Consider the following 17,937-nt stretch of genomic DNA (forward strand, 5'->3'; position numbering starts at 1 on the left):
AGACGTTATGGAGTTCGTGGGAGACTTGCATGAATTGCGGAATGTTTGTTAGCTTAGATTTTTTCTATTTTTAAATGGGATAGCGAGCTAAGATAGAAACACTTGGCTAATTTTGGCTAAACACACACTAGTAACTGCTCTCACCAGCTCGTAACCATTCACTTGGCGATTACACACTTTTATACACGTTACACTATAGTGATCCTTGTAACTAGCTCGCTATCATCCGAAGTTGTAATACATTTCTTGTTTAATTTGAGTTGGTGATCGGTAGTTTCCATCACCCGAGTTTTTTATGCCGAAGATCATTCATTGATCAAGGACTTTTTCCTCGTGTAAATCTCTGTGTCATTTGTTCATTGCATTTCAGAGTGATCCTTTATATCGTTCAATAATTCAAGCATCATTCCCCGTAACAGAGAGTTTGGTTGCATTATCATTGCTTGATTTTTTGACCAAAACAGTTTGGCGCCCACCGTGGGGCAATTGGTGCTTCTTTCCTAAGAAATTCTTGTTTTTGTGATCATTTTGGTTCGTTGCATCCGAGCAGATGGCTTCATCATCAAAGAACACTTCAAGTGCGATGTCTGCAGTCCATTCATCCCAGGGCATTCCACCTTTGCGTCCACCACCTTCTGGACCTCAGAAAAATGCCGAAAAGAAACCGACTCCCATTTTCTCAAAACCTCCAACTTCTTCTGCTTCTTATACTCCTACTACTAGTGACTTGTTTACTTTAATTTTGCAGATAAAGGAGCACATACAGCAGCAAGATAAGACCAATGAAAGGATTCTCAGAGAAATTGGAGACATCAAGAAACAGAAGAAATCGGCAGAGGATCATTCCCCATTGATGCCCAGATCTTTGAATTTCGATACTCCGGTCATAACCTCTCAGCCTTCAGTGGTTCCAGATGTTCAATACGTGGGAGGACCAAGAGGAGTACACTACGGATCATCAGCAATGACTCAGGCTTCAGGATCATACTTTCAACCAGCAGGATCCCTCCCTCAGCATATAGGATCCTTCGCTAGCTTAGGGGGATACTTGGGGGCGCAGCAGATTCAAGGATTCTGGCCGGTTCAAGGATCCTCTCAGGTTCAAGGATCCTCGCAGGTTCAAGGATCCTCGTAGGTTCAAGGATCCTCGCAGGTTCAAGGATCCTCGCAGGTTCAAGGATCCTCGCAGGTTCAAGGATCCTCGCAGGTCCAAGGATCCTCGCAGGTTCAAGGATCCTCTCAGTTTCATGGATCCTTCCAGGTTCCTGGATCCTTAAGGAGTTGGCAACCAGGGAATTCAGATATCCATCAAGGAGATTTCATTCCGATGCAAACCATTGCTTCTACTGGTCCTTCAATTATTCCAGAACCTCAGCAATATGGACTCACATCCGGCATTCCAAATTTGAATCCAATGGGAGGTAACACTTTTAATAATTCTTAAACCACTAACCATGGCCTTATGCAGGATACATGTATCAATCATGCTATGGCTAGGGAATTGCAAAAGCTAAAGGATATGATATCAAGTGTTCCAGGAGTAGTCAAGCCTATCCGGAGATTGAGGATGGGAGCCATAAGATATCTCGTTTTGCACCACCCATCAGTGATGCTGAGATACCCAAGAGGTTCCACGTGCCGACAATGAAGTTATATGATGGCTCAACGGATCCTGAAGAACACATAGCACAATACAGGGAAAGGATGGAGATCAATCCCATCCCAAAAAGGTTAAAGGAAGCATGTCTGTGCAAGGGATTTGGATCCACACTTACCGGGTCGGCTCTTAAATGGCTGCTAAGTCTTCCCCTTACTCTATTACCTCATTTGCTAATCTAGTTAACCTGTTTAATAACCAGTTTTCTTGTAGTAGAAAATTTGAGCGTCTAACTAGCGATTTATATAGGATAACCCAAGGTCATAATGAATCATTGAGAGATTATATCACTAAGTTTAGTAAAGAATCCTTAGATATCCCTAACCTGGATATAGCAACGGCTGTAGAAGCCTTTAAAATGGGATTGCTTAGGGATTCATTATTCTATGATGATCTTGTTATGACACCTTGCAGGAATCTAGATGAGGTAAGAACCAGGGCCCTTAGGTTCATCCGACTAGAGGGTGACAAAAGGATCCAGGAGAGGTTAGCAGGATCCTCAAAGCAAGAGAAGCAAGGATCCATATCCAAGAACAACAAGTTCAGATCCTACAACAAGTTTGATAACCAGAATGTGCATGCAGTAGAACAAGAAGAGGATGATGAGGATTATCCTCCAATTTCTGAATACTGTTTTTCTGTTGATAACAATGAGCTAATTCTTGCGATGCAGAATTAGGTGATAAAGCCAGGTGGCCGAGAAAAAGTGACAAACCAGCTGCCACTAAAGATAAATCAAAATGGTGTGCATACCACGAAGATTTTGGGCATCTCACTGAAGAGTGCATCGCATTGAGAAAAGAAATTGGATACTTGTTGAGCAAGGGGCACTTGAAAGAATTATTGGGGAGAAAGAAATCAAGAACTCTGGATCCTGAAAGGATCCCAGAGAAAGCTCCAGCCCCTCCAGCAGACGCACAAGTTATAAACTTTATACCTGGAGGATCAAACATTTGTGGAAATTCCTTTTCTACAGCTAAAAGACATGCAAAGGAAACCAAGATGGATAATGGAGATAGACCCATTCGAACATCCAGTTTCACCAAAGGAAAAATCATAACTTTTGATGAGGATGATCGTGTTGACATTCAGGATCCTCATCACGATGGTTTGGTTATCACTCTTTTTTTTCTAACCATTTTGTTCGCAGGATCCTTATAGACGGAGGAAGCTCTATGAATATCATCCAGCTTGATGTTCTTAAGAAGATGAATATTCCCGAATCCGATATCATACCAAGATCCTCCGTGCTCGTGGGATTCAGTGGCGAGACTAAGAATACTCTGGGGGACATCAAACTCCCAATCTATATTGAAGGGCTACATTCTTACCAAAAATTTTGTGTGTTTGATTGTTAATCTTGTTGTAACGTTATCCTTGGCAGGCCTTGGATACACGACATGAAGGCAGTCCCATCCACTTATCATCAATGTGTGAAGCTTCCTAGCCCATGGGGGATAGTGAAAATTGATAGTGATCAGCAGGAGGCTAAGAACTGCTACACCTCGTCAATGAAACCAGCCTCAAAGTCAAGGGAGCAATAGCAATCAAAGCATCCTCCGAGAGATGTCTTGGAGGCAAGAGAGCAGGATGTAATAGAAATCCTTATGGATCCTCATGATCCTGAATCTAAAATCTACATAGGATCAGGGATCCTTGGCGAAATGAAAGAAGACCTAATATCCTTCCTCAAAAGGAGAAAAACTACCTTTGCATGGAAACACGAAGACATGACAGGTATATCTAAAGATATAATCACTCATAAACTTGGCATCTACATGTCGTTCAAACCAATCCATCAAAAGAGGAGGAAGTTTGCACCAGAAAGAAATGCCATTATCCAGGAAGAGGTAGAAAAGTTACTCCGAGCAGGTATGATTAGGGAGGTTAAGTATCCAAGATGGTTAGCCAATGTGGTTGTAGTTCAAAAGAAAAACGGAAAGTGGAGCGTATGTGTCGATTTTACCGAATTAAATAAGGCATGTCCCAAGGATCCTTTCCCATTACCCCACATTGACTCCATGGTGGATGCAACCGCGGGTCATGAACTGTTAACTTTTATGGATGCTTCATCTGGATTTCAGCAAATTCAGATGGAACCATCTGATCAAGAGGATACAACCTTTATGACTCCAACTAGTATATACTGTTATATTGCTATGCCATTTGGACTAAGAAATGCAGGTGCAACTTATCAAAGGCTAGTAAATATGATGTTCAAGGATCAGATTGGACACACTATGGAAGTTTATATAGACGACATGGTGGTTAAATCTAAAAAGGCTGAGGATTACCTTAGAGACTTGGAGGAAGCATTTAATATCCTTGACAAATATAATATGAAACTTAATCCTTCCAAGTGTCACTTTGGTGTTAAAGCAGGTAAATTCCTAGGATATATGGTGATAAAGAGGGGCATTGAAGCCAGTCCAGAGCAAATTAAAGCTATAGTGAACATCAAGTCCCCTGCCAACGCTAAGGATGTTCAAAGGTTAACAGGCAGGATTGTAGCTTTAAACAGATTCATATCCAAATCCTCAGAGAAATGCAAGGAGTTCTACGATATTTTGAGGAAGAACAAGAAGTTTGATTGGACTGAAAAGCATGAAAATGCTCTCAAGGCTCTTAAGGATTACCTGTCCTCGGCTCCTGCCTTGATGAAACCAGAAAAAGGAGATGTGTTATCCTTATTGTTAGGGGAGGATTTCTCAATGACCTGTGATCCTCAATTATTATTCTGTTTGGTGATCCTTACTTCTGTGTCAATTAGTGATCCTCAGAAGTGCTTCAGGATCAGGATCATGGATCATCCTAAGGATCCTTATACTAATGATTGTCTACTTTGAATATGGTATTATTTTGCAGGAGTACCAGCTTGGACTTGGTCTTGGCAACGTTCCTAGAGAATATTCCACGTTTATTCCGCACGTGCTTGGCTGGAAGTGGACGTTATGGAGTCGTGGAAGACTTGCATGATTTGCGGAATGTTAGTTAGTGTAGATATCTTCTATTTTTAAAAGGGGTAGCGAGCTAATTAGAAAACACTTGGCTATTTTTGGCTACACACACACTCGTACAACTGCTCTCACCAGCTCTCGGCGAAACACTTAGAAATTTCACACATTTTTACACAATACACTATAGTGATCCTTGTACTTAGCTCGCTATCATCCAAAGTTGTAACACGTTTATTGTTTAATTTGAGTTGGTGATCGGTAGTTTCCATCACCCGAGGTTTTTTATGCCGGAGATCATTCATTGATCAAGGGCTTTTTCCTCGTATAAATCTTTATGTCACTTGTGCAGTTCATTTCTGAGTGATCCTTATTGTTATTCTTCAATTCAAGCATCATACCTCACTACATAAAGTTTGGTTACATTGTCTTAGCTTGATTTTTGACCAAAACACTTATACCTCGCGGTATCCTCAAAAGCAGTAAGTGTTGTCCTTGTTAAGGATCACGAAGGCACACAAAATCATGTTTACTATGTAAGTAAGAGTTTGCTTGATGCTGATTCCAGGTATTCTCATTTGGAAAAAAACTTATTCTTGCTTTAATCATGGCATCCACTAAATTAAGACATTATTTTGAAACTCATACCATTATTGTTAAAACTAATTTCCCAATAAAGAATGTTCTCAAGAGACCTGAAATGTCAGGAAGGATGGCTAAGTGGGCAGTGAAGCTCAGTGCTTATGATTTAAGATATGAGCCTAGAACAGCCATTAAATCCCAAGCCTTAGCTGACTTTGTGGTAGATTTCAGTAGTGACTTGCAAAGAGTAGCCGAGTTAGAAGTCCAACAGCTAGAGGAAACTAAGGATCCTGGGACACTCTATACTGATGGATCCTCTAATGTCAAAGGAACAGGGCTTGGAATACTACTAAAATCGCCACAGGGGGACATAATACCCCACTCTATAGCTTGTGAGTTCCAAACTACTAACAATGAGGCTGAATATGAAGCCTTGATAGTTGGTTTGCAAATTGCTAATTATATGAGGATCAGGTATCTTGAGGTACATGTAGATTCATTATTAATCACTAATCACTTTAATGGATCCTATGCTGTTAAAGGTGAGAAACTAATCAAATATTTAGAGATAGTCAAAGAATTGGCATTCTCTTTTGTTTCCTTTAGTTTGACACAAGTACTGTTTTGGTCAAAACTCACACAAGGATAATGCAACCAAACTCCTAGTTACGGGGAATGATGCTTGAAATGAAGAACAATAATAAGGATCACTTCGATGTAAATTGCACAAATGACACAAGGATTTATACGAGGAAAAAGCCCTTGATCAATGAATGATCTCCGGCATAAAAAACCTCGGGTGATGGAAACTACCGATCACCAAGCTCAAATAAATCAATAAAAGTTTACAACTTCGGATAGTGACGAGCTAAGTACAAGGATCACTATGGTTAATCGTGTAAAAGTGTGGGAATTGTTAAGTGTTTGTTGAGAGCTTTGAGACTGTAATTGCACAAGAGTGTGTGTGTAACCGAAAATGGCTAAGTGTTCTAAATTTAGCTCGTCACCCCTTTAAAAATGAAAGCTAACTAAGCTAACTAACTGTCCGACTTTTGTGCCATGCTCCCACGTTCTCCACAACGTCCATTTCTATTCAAATGTGTGCGAAATACCCGTGCAATATTCCATAGTAACGTTGCCAAGACCAAGTCAAGCTCAATACTCCTGCAAAACAATACGAAACACAAACAGCCAATTGTTAGTATGAGGATCCTTGGGGTGATCCATGATCCTGATCCTGAAGCTCTTCTGAGGATCACTATCTGTCACAGAAGTAAGGATCACTAATTAGGATAGCAAATAAGGATCACTAATTGTTAGAAAATCCTCCCTTAACAATTGCCCCCAAAATATAAGGAGTAAAATGTATAATTAACGAGTTATGTTTTCTTGATCTTATCTGCAACAAATTCAACGGATATATAGCCGTTGATATCGAACTATCCGTTGCATCATGACGTCACAGAAGTGACAACCCTGCAGAATCATCATTATAAATAGGAGATATGGATATGATCGTATGCATTTAAATTCCAGAGCTACTCTCTTTATAACTGCATTCCGAAGATAAACAGGTATTCATCTTCTTCCTTTCTTTGCTCTGTTTTCCTTCCCTTTCAATTATTCTACCAAAATGTTGCTCCGAAACTCCCCTTCCAAGGATCACACGAAGAACAGCCCGCTAAAAAGCCAAGGAATCATTGAAGATTCCATAAAAGAACGATGTTGCTTCTCCAATCCACAAATCGATAGGATCTGCTACTGCTTCCCGGCGAACACGGTGTTCAAATCCTTTGATCCCAACACCCTCAGCGATCACATTTCTGATAACTGGGTTGCGTTTCCTATTACCCCGTTCACCATAGGTTACACATATCCCTTTCCAGCTTTCACCCAATCCTTCTTTTCCCTGACCGGCATATCTTACATCCAAGCCATGCCGATGATCTGGAGGGTTTTATATACCCTTGAAAGGATCATCGAGCAGGAGGGGATAGATTTAGGCATGGCTGAGTTGGGAGAACTGTATGATCTTACCACCTTTGGTTCCCATCGTTATCTGTTCCAACGAAAACCTGGGGAGGAGCATCCGATCTTCAAGGCTACCAAAAACGATACCAACTGGAAGCGGCGCTTCTTCTTTGTCAGGAGAGATTCTATCCCTGATGGGAAGGATCTACCCAAGAAGTGGGCTACCCATGGTAGGATGGAGGATCCTGAGAAGGATCACCAGAGAACTTTATAATATGAGGATCACTGATATTGTTTTGCTTTCTTGTTGTGCAGCTATCTCCGTTTCACATCTCAGATTGACTCCTGCAGCTAAAGAGAGACTCTCTGCCTTCAAGAGACTTGACCCTGAAACAAGAACTTTCAAGACTACCACCCAAGATTCTCAGGAAGTATCCTCTGGTTCTGTCACGATGTCAAGTAAGTATCCTTGCTTAATAATTCAAATAAATAATGAAATGCAAGTGAAATTAAGATACTTATCTCGTTTTGGTTGTGTAGGTGCCGGAAAGTCCACCAAGTCTGCTTCAAAATTCAGCGTCACCGATCTCACCACCGTTAGATCCTCCAAGAGAAAAGCTCCTACCAGCCCGTCAACTTCGATCCCCAAGGCACCCCTCAAAGGAAAGGGAGGCAAGAAGAGAAAGGCCTCCGAAGCTGAGGATCTGCAAGGTCTCCCCTTGATCCGCCAACAATTCCTTGATTACTTCAATGAGGTAAGGATCACCATCCCTGCTCCTATATCCTGCTGATATGAGGATCATCTGGTTCTAACCTTATCCTTTGTCCTCTTTGCAGAAATTTGCTGAAATTGAGACCTATGTTGGCCATGTTGAGGATCGGGATAGCAAGATTGCTGATCTTTAACAGGTTGCAGTGCTGAAGGACCTCAAGATAGCTGATCTTCAGAAGGATCTTCAGAACGCCAGAAACGAGACGGCCAAGGTGTTGATCAACTTTGACTATGAGAGGCACGAGATCACCGAAGATGCCAAGGTCTCCGCCGCCATAGCAATGTACAAGACCAAGCGGCAAATGGCCTTGGAAGCTCAGGATCCTGCTTTTGACAGGAGCACCTGGGATGTGGAGGGCTGGAAGGCAAGGCTGGCTGAACTGGAGGATGAAGAAGAGGCTGAAGAGATCCTGACCATTGAGGCTGGAGGCAAGGGTGAAGGTGGTGAAGCAAGTGGAGCCGGAGGTGGTGATGCAGCGAAGGTCTAGGCTGCACGATTGGGCAATGATGGAAATTTCAAGACTTAGCCGGAGCCCAATTTTTTAAATTTGGTAGTGTTTTGTGTTTGATGGTGGTTTGTTAAACAATGATGGTCTGTACTCTTGAACAATAGCTTTAGGTTTAAGGATCAAGGATCCTTCAGACAATAGGCAGGATTGCAAATGGTGGAGGGATCCTCTGTTTGGGGGATGAAACCATTGTGATCTTGCCGCCTTTATGTTCCTGCACAACTTCAAACCTATTATCATGGACACCCTTTACCTACCCCAGCGGACGGGCCACGTATTGCTGGTAGATGCTTGGGGTAGGTAATTTTGACAACCTTTAAGGGTTAGTCTTTTTGTTAATAAATAAAATCCTAATCTTTTGTCGTTTATCTTGTGTTGTTATCCTTTTAGTTCCTTTGATTCTCAATTGTTTTGATGTGCATTTATTAAATAAGCAATTTTGAATAAGTTAGACTGAAAACATTTAGGATATGATCCATGATCAAATATCCTATGGTCGTAAAATCCCAAAAAGTAGTATATGTTTTAAGGATCATAAGTTCCGTTGTCATAGTATAAGGGTTATTCAAATAAACAATGAATAAGATGAAAATAGTTAAGGATCATACCTGAGGATCCAAGTTAGGATCCTAACCATAATCAGGATAACTATAAGATAATCCTTAGAGAGAAATAAGGATCAAGGATCCTTAGTTGTTTAACTTCAAGGACCTGAAATAGAGCATAACTTGGGACTAAGCCAATATAAGATAAGAGTTAGCAACTGGGGACAAGCCCAAGGATAACTGGGGACAAGCCCAAGGATAACCGGGGACAAGCCCAAGGATAACCGGGGACAAGCCCAAGGATAACCGGGGACAAGCCCAAGGATAACCGGGGACAAGCCCAAGGATCGTGTGTAAACTGGAGTATGGCCCTAACTGGCGACTGTCCAAACTTAGTGACATGATAATGCCAAGACCTTAGCTAACGTGAAAACGTTAGAAACCTTAGGAACGGATGTATGGTACGTCTACCATAATACGTAGGATCCTAGGTATAGCCAGTACGATGGAATTATCAGCCCCTAAAGCGAGTACTGGTCCCAATGCCTTGAACTATACCAGGATCATCATGCGCTACAGGCGGAACTGGGGTCAAGCCCAAATTACTGGGGTTAAACCCAAGAATCTGGATTGCTTCTGTAGATAATCAACATTATGCTAAGAATACCTGAACTTTCAAAACTCAGAATCATGTGAGAGATGGATAAAGGACACATGATCCTTATCCTTATATGAGAAAATAAGGAAATGAGATAGTTCAAGATTAGGACATTACCAGAGTAAGGATCATTGATGCTTTAAGGATCCTTCAAGGATACCCCTAATGTAAGGATCATACGTGCCAGGAGGATCCTGCTCACATGAAATATTTCTTCAAATGTACAGCATTCCAAGCTCTTGGTAACGAATCACCTTCCATGGGCAGCAATCTATATGCCCCCTTTCCTGCTTCAGCTTCAATCAAATAAGGGCCTTCCCACTTTGGTGCCAATTTTCCATCAGCAGGATTGGTGGTATTCTGAAATGCTTTCCTTAACACCATATCACCAATTTGAAACTTCCTGATCCTGACATTTTTGTTGTAAGCACCAGCCATTCTTTGTTGATAACTGGCCATCCTTATCCTAGCCAGATCCCTGATTTCCTCAATAGTATCCAGGTCTTGAGCCAGGTTCTCATCATTTTCCTCAGGATCACGGCTACTTGTTCTAGCAGTTGGAACTACCATTTCTATTGGGATCACTGATTCTGCCCCAAATACCAAAGAGAATGGTGTTTGACCAGTAGCATTCTTAGGGGTTGTCCTATCAGCCCAAAGCACATAAGGTAATTCTTCTGCCCATTTCCCTTTCTTGGATCCAAGCTTCTTCTTCAAATTGTTGATGATGATCTTGTTGGATGATTCGGCTTGACCATTAGCTTGTGGGTGGACTGGTGTTGATGTTATCATCTTAATCCCCCAGCTGTCACAAAAGTTAGTGGTTCTGCCCCCAATAAATTGGGAACCATTATCACATATAATTTCAGAAGGAATACCAAATCTAGTTATAATATTTCTTTTAATGAAGGATATAACTTCCTTTTCTCTGACTTGGGCAAAAGCTTCAGCCTCTATCCACTTGGAGAAGTAATCAGTCATAGCAAGCATGAACACTTTCCCACCAGGTGCCTTAGGGAGCTTACCAACTATATCCATCCCCCATCTCATAAATGGCCAAGAGGAGGATATAGGATGTAGAAATTCAGCCGGCTGATGAAGGATATTGCTGTGTCTCTGACAAGGATCACACTTTTTAGCATACTCCACAGCATCCCTTTTCATAGTTGGCCAGTAGTATCCTGTCCTCAGGATCCTTGAGAACAATGCCCTGCCCCCAGTGTGGTTTCCACAATCTCCTTCATGGAAGTCTCTTAAAACTTCTTGGACTTCAGGATCCTCAATGCATCTTAAATATGGTCCTGCAAGAGATCGCTTATACAACATATTATTTAAGATTGTGAATTGAGATACCTTAATTTTGAAAGCCCTAGGGTTTTCTCCCATAGGAATCTCTCCGTGTTGTATCTCATGATTGGTGAGATCCATGATCCTGATCCTGGATAAGATTGAGTATCCTCACTAGGGATAATTGCAGAATCCTCCTCTATTTCCATGGCCACATGATCCTCGATGGCAGGAGCCAAGATATGGATAATGGGAATGCTTATATCCTCCGGGATCTTCAAAGATGATCCTAAATTAGCCAATGCATCAGCTTCTGTATTTTCTTCCCTTGGTACCTGTGTCAAACTAAAGGAAACAAAAGAGAGTGCCAATTCTTTGACTATCTCTAAATATTTGGTTAGCTTTTCACCTTTAACAGTATAGGATCCATTAAAATGATTTGTAATTAATAATGAATCTACATGTACCTCAAGGTACCTGATCCCCATATGCTTAGCAATTTGTAAACCAGCAATCAAGGCTTCATATTCAGCCTCATTGTTAGTGGTTTGGAACTCACAAGCTATGGAGTGGGGTATTATGTCCCCCTGTGGCGATTTTAGTAGTATCCAGGGATCCTTGGTCTCTTCTAGCTGCTGGACTTCTAACTCAGCTTCTTTTTGTAAATCACTACTGAAATTAGCCACAAAGTCGGCCAATGCTTGGGATTTGATGGCTATCCTGGGCTCATATCTTATATCATAGGCACTAAGCTTCACTGCCCACTTAGCCATCCTTCCTGACATCTCTGGTTTCCTGAGAACATTCTTAATTGGAAAATTAGTTTTAACAACGATAACATGAGTTTCAAAATAATGTCTCAACTTAGTGGATGCCATAATTAATGCAAGAATAAGCTTTTCAAGGTGTGAATACCTGGATTCGGCATCAAGTAAACTCTTACTTACATAATAGACAGGATGTTGTGTACCTTCATGATCCTTAACAAGGACCGCACTTACTGCTTTTGAGGATACTGCAAGATATAAGGATAACACATCTCCTTTCTCTGGTTTCATCAAGGCTGGGGCTGAGGATAGGTAATCTTTGAGAGCTCGTAAAGCACTCTCATGCTTCTCAGTCCACTCAAATTTCTTGTTCTTCCTTAGGATATCATAGAATTCTTTGCACTTCTCTGAGGATTTAGATATAAATCTGTTCAAAGCTGCTATTCTGCCTGTTAGCCTTTGGACATCCTTTGCATTGGCAGGAGATTTGATATTCACTAAGGCTTTGATTTGTTCCGGGCTAGCTTCAATGCCTCTCTTGGTCACCATATATCCTAAGAATTTACCTGCTTTAACACCAAAGTGACATTTTGAAGGATTAAGTTTCATGTTATATCTGTCAAGGATATCAAATGCTTCCTCCAAGTCCCTTAGGTGATCCTCAGCTTTTATGGATTTTACCACCATATCATCTATGTAAACCTCCATAGTTTGTCCAATCTGATCCTTGAACATCATATTCACCAGCCTTTGATATGTTGCACCTGCATTCCTTAATCCAAACGGCATAGCAATATAACAATATATACCGGTTGGAGTCATAAAGGCCATATCCTCTTGATCAGATGGTTCCATCTGAATTTGTTGAAATCCAGATGAAGCATCCATAAAAGTCTACAGTTCATGACCCGCCATTGCATCCACCATGGAGTCAATGTGGGGTAATGGGAAAGGATCCTTGGGACATGCCTTATTTAAATCTGTAAAATCGACACATACCCTCCACTTTCCATTTTTCTTTTGAACAACAACCACATTGGCCAACCATCTTGGATACTTGACCTCTCTAATCATACCTGCCCGGAGCAATTTCTCTACCTCTTCCTGGATAATGGCATTTCTTTCCGGTGCAAACTTCCTCCTTTTTTGATGGATCGGTTTGAATGACCTGTCAATGCCAAGTTTATGAGTTATAATATCCTTTGATATACCTGTCATATCCTCATGGTTCCATGCAAAGGTAGTTTTCCTCCTTTTGAGGAAGGATACGAGGTCTTCTTTCATTTTGCCAAGGATCCCTGATCCGATATAGATTCTGGATTCAGGATCATCAGGATCCATGTGGATTTCTATCACATCCTGCTCTCTTGCCTCCAAGACATCCCTTGGAGGATACTTTGATTGCCATTGCTCCCTTGATTTCGAGGCTGGTTTCATTGATGAAGTGTAGCAATCCTTAGCCTCCTGCTGATCACTATCAATCTTGACTATTCCCCAACGACTAGGGAGCTTCACACATTGATGGTAGGTAGATGGGACTACCTTCATATCGTGTATCCATGGCCTGCCAAGGATAACATTACAACAAGATAAACAGTCAATAACGCAAAATTTTTGATAATTATGTAATCCTTCAACATAAATTGGGAGTTTAATGTCCCCCAGTGTGTTCTTAGTTTCGCCACTAAATCCCACGAGCACGGAGGATCTTGGTATGATATCTGATTCAGGGATACCCATTTTCTTCAGAACATCTAGCTGGATAATGTTCACTGAGCTTCCTCTGTCAATAAGGATCATGCGGACAAAATGGTTAGAAATAAAAAGAGTAATAACTAAACCATCATGATGAGGATCCTGGATGTCAACACGATCATCCTCATCAAAGGTTATGACTTTTCCTTCAGAGACACTTGATGTTCGAACAGGTCTTTCTCCATTATCCATTTTAGCTTCCTTTGCATGCCTTTTAGCTGCTGAGAAGGATGTGCCACAAATATCTGATCCTCCAGAAATAAAGTTTATCACTTGTGCATCTGCTGGAGGGGCCGGAGCTTTCTCAGGGATCCTTTCAGGATCCTGAGTCCTTGACTTTTTTCTACCCAGCAATTCTTTTAGATGCCCCTTGCTCAAAAAGTATCCAATTTCTTTTCTCAATACAATGCATTCTTCTGTGAGATGCCCAAAATCTTCATGGTATGCACACCACTTTGATTTATCTTTTGTTGCAGCTGGTCTGTCATTTTTTCTTGGCCATCTGGCTTTATCACCTAGATTCTGCATCGTAAGTATTAGTTCATTGTTATCAACGGAAAAGCAATATTCAGAAATTAGAGGATAATCCTCATCATCATCTTCTTGATCAACAGCATGCACGTTCTGGTTGTCAGACTTGTTATAGGATCTGAACTTGTTGTTCTTGAATGAGGATCCTTGCTTCTCTTGTTTTGAGGATCCTGCTAATCTCTCCTGGATCCTTTTGTCATCCTCTAGGCGGATGAACCTGAGTGCCCGGGTTCTTACCTCATCTAGGTTCCTGCATGGTGTCATAACAAGATCATCATAGAACAATGAATCCCTAAGCAATCCCATTTTGAAGGCCTCAACAGCCGTGGCTATATCCAAGTTGGGAATGTCTAAGGATTCTTTACTAAATTTGGTGATGTAATCCCTTAATGATTCATTATGACCCTGGGTTATCCTATATAGATCACTAGTTAATCGTTCAAATTTTCTACTACAAGAAAACTGATTATTGAATAAGTTAACTAGATTAGCAAATGAGGTAATAGAGTAAGGGGGAAGACTTAGCAGCCATTTGAGGGCTGATCCAGTAAGAGTGGATCCGAATCCTTTGCACAGACACGCTTCCCTTAACCTTTCCGGGATTGGATTGATCTCCATCCTCTCCCTGTGCTGTGCTATGTGTTACTCAGGATCCGTTGAACCATCATACAGCTTCATAGTTGGAACATGGAACCTTTTGGGTATCTCAGCATCACATATTGGTGGTGCAAAATGAGATATCCTGTGGCTTCCATCTGCAATCTCCGGGACAGGTTTGACCACTCCTGGAACACTTGATATCATATCCTTCAGTTTTTGCAACTCTCTGGCCATAGCATGGTTGATACCTGTATCCTGCATGAATCCATGGTTAGTGGTAAGAGAATTATTAAAAGTGTTACCTCCCATCGGGTTCAAATTAGGAACACCGGATGTGAATCCATATTGCTGGGACTCTAGAATGATGGAGGGACCAGTGGAAGCAATGGTCTGCATCGGAATAAAATCTCCTTGATGGACATCTGAACTTCCTGTTTGCAAACTCCTCAAGGATCCTGGTATCTGGAAGGATCCCTGAAACTGGGACGATCCTGGAACAGAGGAGGATCCTTGAACCTGGGATGATCCTCGAACAAAGGAGGATCCTTGAACTTGGGTTGATCCTGGAACAAAGGAGGATCCTTGAACCTGGGATGATCCTGGAACAAAGGAGGATCCTTGAACCTGGGATGATCCTGGAACAAAGGAGGATCCTTGAACCTGGGATGATCCTGGAACAGAGGAGGACCCTTGAACCTGGGATGATCCTGGAACAAAGGAGGATCCTTGAACCTGGGATGATCCTGGAACAAAGGAGGATCCTTGAACCTGGGATGATCCTGGAACAAAGGAGGATCCTTGAACCTGGGATGATCCTGGAACAGAGGAGGACCCTTGAACCTGGGATGATCCTGGAACAAAGGAGGATCCTTGAACCTGGGATGATCCTGGAACAAAGGAGGATCCTTGAATCTGCTGCGCTCCTGAGTAGGCTCCTGAATTCATGAAGGATCCCATATGCTGAGGATAGGATCCCGCTGGCTGGAAATATGAACCTGATGTCTGAGTCACTATTGCTGAACCATAGTGCACTCCTTTTGGTCCACTGATGGCTGAGAAGTAATCACCGGATGGCTGAGAAGTAATCACCAGAGTGTCAAAATTCAAAGATCTGGGCACCAGTGGGGAATGATCCTCTGCCGCTTTCTTTTGTTTCTTGAGATCTCCGATTTCTTTGAGGATCCTATCATTGGTCTTATCCTGTTGTTGTATATGTTCTTTCATTTGCAAAATCAAAGTAAACATGTCACTAGTAGTGGGAGTGTAAGGAGCAGAAGAAGTTAGAGGTTTAGAGAAAATGGGAGTTGGTTTCTTGTCAGCATTTTTCTGAGATCCAGCAGGAGGTGGAGGCAAAATGGGAGTTGGTTTCTTCTCAAGGCTCTTAAGGATTACATGTCCTCGGCTCCTGCCTTGATGAAACCAGAAAAAGGAGATGTGTTATCCTTATTGTTAGGGGAGGATTTCTCAGTGACCTGTGATCCTCAATTATTATTCTGTTTGGTGATCCTTACTTCTGTGTCAATTAGTGATCCTCAGAAGTGCTTCAGGATCAGGATCATGGATCATCCTAAGGATCCTTATACTAATGATTGTCTACTTTGAATATGGTATTATTTTGCAGGAGTACCAGCTTGGACTTGGTCTTGGCAACGTTCCTGGAGAATATTCCACGTTTATTCCGCACGTGCTTGGCTGGAAGTGGACGTTATGGAGTCGTGGAAGACTTGCATGATTTGCGGAATGTTAGTTAGTGTAGATATCTTCTATTTTTAAAAGGGGTAGCGAGCTAATTAGAAAACACTTGGCTATTTTTGGCTACACACACACTCGTACAACTGCTCTCACCAGCTCTCGGCGAAACACTTAGCAATTTCACACATTTTTACACAATACACTATAGTGATCCTTGTACTTAGCTCGCTATCATCCAAAGTTGTAACACATTTATTGCTTAATTTTAGTTGGTGATCGGTAGTTTCCATCACCCGAGGTTTTTTATGCCGGAGATCATTCATTGATCAAGGGCTTTTTCCTCGTATTGTGTCACTTGTGTAGTTCATTTCTGAGTGATCCTTATTGTTATTCTTCAATTCAAGCATCATACCTCACTACATAAAGTTTGGTTACATTGTCTTAGCTTGATTTTTGACCAAAACACTTATACCTCGCGGTATCCTCAAAAGCAGTAAGTGTTTTCCTTGTTAAGGATCACGAAGGCACACAACATCATGTTTACTATGTAAGTAAGAGTTTGCTTGATGCTGATTCCAGGTATTCTCATTTGGAAAAACTTATTCTTGCTTTAATCATGGCATCCACTAAATTAAGACATTATTTTGAAACTTATACCATTATTGTTAAAACTAATTTCCCAATCAAGAATGTTCTCAAGAGACCTGAAATGTCAGGAAGGATGGCTAAGTGGGCAGTGAAGCTCAGTGCTTATGATATAAGATATGAGCCTAGAACAGCCATTAAATCCCAAGCCTTAGCTGACTTTGTGGCAGATTTCAGTAGTGACTTGCAAAGAGAAGCCGAGTTAGAAGTCCAACAGCTAGAGGAAGCTAAGGATCCTTGGACACTCTATACTGATGGATCCTCTAATGTCAAAGGAACAGGGCTTGGAATACTACTAAAATTGCCACAGGGGGACATAATACCCCACTCTATAGCTTGTGAGTTCCAAACTACTAACAATGAGGCTGAATATGAAGCCTTGATAGCTGGTTTGCAAATTGCTAAGCATATGACGATCAGGTATCTTGAGGTACATGTAGATTCATTATTAATCACTAATCACTTTAATGGATCCTTTGCTGTTAAAGGTGAGAAACTAATCAAATATTTAGAGATAGTCAAAGAATTGGCATTCTCTTTTGTTTCCTTTAGTTTGACACAAGTACTGTTTTGGTCAAAACTCACACAAGGATAATGCAACCAAACTCCTAGTTACGGGGAATGATGCTTGAAATGAAGAACAATAATAAGGATCACTTCGATGTAAATTGCACAAATGACACAAGGATTTATACGAGGAAAAAGCCCTTGATCAATGAATGATCTCCGGCATAAAAAACCTCGGGTGATGGAAACTACCGATCACCAAGCTCAAATAAATCAATAAAAGTTTACAACTTCGGATAGTGACGAGCTAAGTACAAGGATCACTATGGTTAATCGTGTAAAAGTGTGGGAATTGTTAAGTGTTTGTTGAGAGCTTTGAGACTGTAATTGCACAAGAGTGTGTGTGTAACCGAAAATGGCTAAGTGTTCTAAATTTAGCTCGTCACCCCTTTAAAAATGAAAGCTAACTAAGCTAACTAACTGTCCGACTTTTGTGCCATGCTCC

The sequence above is a fragment of the Helianthus annuus genome, chromosome 15, assembly GCF_002127325.2.
Source record: "Helianthus annuus cultivar XRQ/B chromosome 15, HanXRQr2.0-SUNRISE, whole genome shotgun sequence".
In the NCBI taxonomy this organism is placed as follows: Eukaryota; Viridiplantae; Streptophyta; class Magnoliopsida; order Asterales; family Asteraceae; genus Helianthus; species Helianthus annuus.